The sequence below is a fragment of the Pinus tabuliformis genome, chromosome X (genome assembly GCF_031772625.1).
Source record: "Pinus tabuliformis cultivar Carrire ecotype Pingquan chromosome X, CPIR1, whole genome shotgun sequence".
Classification (NCBI taxonomy): domain Eukaryota; kingdom Viridiplantae; phylum Streptophyta; class Pinopsida; order Pinales; family Pinaceae; genus Pinus; species Pinus tabuliformis.
In genome coordinates, this window is record NC_142308.1 from 370315227 (window position 1) to 370318746 (window position 3520).

General features: G+C 35.0%; 1 pseudogene; it reads left to right on the top strand.

Annotated features, from left to right (window-relative positions):
* The first annotated feature begins 549 nt into the window (after positions 1 to 549).
* LOC149140047 (cytochrome P450 750A1 pseudogene) lies at positions 550 to 1401 on the top strand (annotated as a pseudogene).
* The last annotated feature ends 2119 nt before the right edge of the window (positions 1402 to 3520 follow it).

Consider the following 3520-nt stretch of genomic DNA (forward strand, 5'->3'; position numbering starts at 1 on the left):
CTTTTTATTTTTAAGAAATTCTTATAATAACTTAATTGTGAGTATTCACGAAATGTTTTAGTTTCTATAAATGAAATGAGTATGAAGATTAAAATATCTTGTCAATCTGAAAGATGTGGTATTGTTTGTAAAATAAAACATTATAATAAAAATAATAATTTGATTCACTTTAATTTGTTAATTTATGAAATTGTAAAATTTTTTATTAATATAATTACAAATTATATATATAATAAATATTTATTTTAGTTTAAAATTAAGATTTTTTTTTTCCAAAGAAAAAATCAGTAATTTTTTATTAATAAAAATGAAAAGTTACATGTGTATATGCCTAAAGCATTCAAACTCGTGGAGGAATTGTTTGGACAGCCAAAAGTGGCTGTAACAGGCAAAAAATTTCAAAAAATCTTGGAGAGGCCGTGTTTGAATCATGTTTTTGATGGTGGAAATAAATTCAGCACCATCAAAAACATCTAGGACACCTAAATTTTTGAAGTTTAACAACTATAACTTGGATTTACAAAAATCTCTGCGAGCATTTCTCTAAACATGACCAGAATTTCAATACTTTCTGGCAACTCCTCCTCCGCCTTGTTAAACTACAGTGTCAAGGGGCGCATGAAGAAGATCCATAAAACATTCAATGAATTCGCAGAGAAAATGATAGACGACCATGTTGCTCATCGCATGGCCACCACCTCAAATCACCAAGAAGGAGAAGAGCCTCAAGTTAAAGATTTCGTGGATGTGCTCGAGAAAGCTGAGACTGACTCCAAAATCACACGGGAAACCATCAAGGCTGTTGTTCTTGTATGTCTCTCCACCCTCGGCCATTCTATTATCATTTATGATCCTCATTGTTATGCTTAAATCCTTCAATATTTTGGATTCATTGGTTTTGTATTTGTGCAGGACATGGTCGCGGGTGGGCTGGAGACCACCTCAACCACGTTAGAATGGGCAATGACTGAGTTGCTCAGACATCCCCACGCAATGAAGAGATTGCAAGAAGAAATCGAGTGGGTAGTCGGCAAGCATCGCCAAGTGAATGAATCAGATGTAGCAAGCATGAAATACCTCCATTGTGTGGTGAAAGAAACGCTAAGATTATACCCACCTGTGGTGCTAGCGATTCCTCATGAATCTGTAGAGGCTGTGACAGTAGGAGGATACCATATCCCTAAGAAAACAATCGTAATGGTGAATGTGTGGGCTATAGGAAGGGATCCCAATGTGTGGGGACCAGATGCTTCCGAATTCAAGCCGGAGAGATTCATGGAGGATGAACATGTGAATTTAGCAGATCAATCAGACTTCCGTATGATTCCGTTTGGAGCAGGAAGGAGAGGATGCCCGGGGGCTCCCATGGCTATTCCTACCATTGAATTGGCATTGGCTTAGCTGATGCACACTTTCGATTGGAGAGTTGAAGGTGATCCGTCGCAGCTGGATATGACGGAAGTGTGTGGGCTGACGACTCCAAGGAAAGTGCCGCTGTATGCATATCCAAGGTTGAGGGTAAGCTTTCCAGTTCCACTACAGACCAGGGATGATAAAGCGTAGGATGAGGCAAGGCGCCGCCACATGCTATTCTAGTTTTTCCAGAAATGCTTGTCTACTCGCTATTTCAATCTAGTTTATGCTAGTTTATGCTATAGAATTTAATGAGGAGACATATAGGTTGTACTCTACGCAGTAATGAACTCGATATATATTACATCAGTTTAAAACTCTTAGGCTCAAATTTTGTGGACATTAACTATTGTTTGGCAAGTCACGTTATGACAACCAATAACAAGATCTATTGTTGACAATGATGAAGCATGGATATCAATTATAAAATACTATGTTTTAGTTAATCAATGGACAGAAGGTTGAATATATTAATTTGTCCTTGCCTTTAAAAGCAGTCTTAAATTCATAGGACGTAGATGGAGAAAAATTGATTCCATGACAAATGATATGGGTATCGATTAAGATAAGTGGTCATTATATAGTTGACCTGAAAGAAATCAGTATTGGAAGCCTGTTAAAACAATGGTCGCACACGGAAACTGTTGTCAATGGTAATAAGATTGAATACCCTTCATAAGTCAATGGCATCGGTGAAGTTGAATTAAAGTTCAAAAAAGAAGGATGATTTTGAAAAAGAAGGTAGAAACTTGCAAAGATATGTATAATTGTTATATGCATAGATTCTACCTAGATATATAGGGTTTATAAAGTAATTAGGGTTTTGCAGCATAATAAGAATCTAGGGTTTGTGGATTTTACTTTTTGAAGTTTTTGAAACCCTAGATGAAACTTAAATTGGAAAACCTTATAAAAAGAAACCTTATATAATTGTTCCCTCATTGAAAAACCCTAGCTTTTGATATCTAAGGTTTGCAAGAAGAATCTAGGGTATATGGTAAAACCCTAGCAAGGGTTAAGTTGGATGAACCCTATGACATCAAAACCCTAGGATTGATGTTTCCACTAAAAGTAAAAACCTTATCAAAGGTAAGGTCAAGGAATTTAGGGTTTGTATTTAATAACCTTAGGAATTCACCCTTTGAGATACAACGAAAACCCTAGATCAATAAATTTGACATCATGCTTTTGTATTTATATATTCTGCTTGGTTGTACTTGTTTGGTGAAAATTGCAGGTACATGAAGGAAGTAAGATAAAAAGTACGAAAGAACAAATGAAAGCAATGATGAGCATGATGGAAGGAGGGAATTGTAAGGACCATGAAGGAATTTATTTTCATTGATGATTAAAAGAGTAAGTATGCACCGTTGCATTTTCTAGAAGAGTCTTGATTTTGTAAAAGGCATAGAATCATAAATGGAAGCACTTGATAGTAGAAAGATTAGAATCTGCTTGTTTAATTTTCATTGGGAACGATTATCTAGTTTAAAGAGAATAAGAAGAACAAGACCTTATTACATATTATTTTTCATCCTAGCATTTTTCTAACATCATGTTATAGGGAGTCATTTTTCAAAAAGTGATCATAAAGATCGTATAAGAATCATCGCTTTGGAAGATTCTTGGTAATAGCATTATGAGTGGTATATATTCCATATGGAAACAATTCTCTTGAAGGATGAAGGAATGCAGATGGTCAAAGTTCCAGGTACAAGAACAAATCTCATTCAGAATAGATGGCTATATGATTGTTAGAAAATCAAAGGTATGCATATTTTAACTCTTCACAAGAAGGTTCATATTTACAAGAATCTTGCAGAAAGAGTTGAATATAAAATGCACTTAGTAAGCTCTCCCTATGGATGGATAATTTATGAAAGAAGAAATGTGATATGCTTTGATATGGAAAGATATCAAGTCTCTCTCACAATATTACATGGCATAAAAAAATGTCGATCGACATCAAGTATAGTCTCAGAAAGAAAGACCGAGAGTTAACAACGAAAACTCCAAGGAATATATTACAACTTGGTAATCAATCTCAATCCATGGGAACTCTAATTAAAATGAAAGATTCATGTGTAGATGGATCGTATGAAAGGAT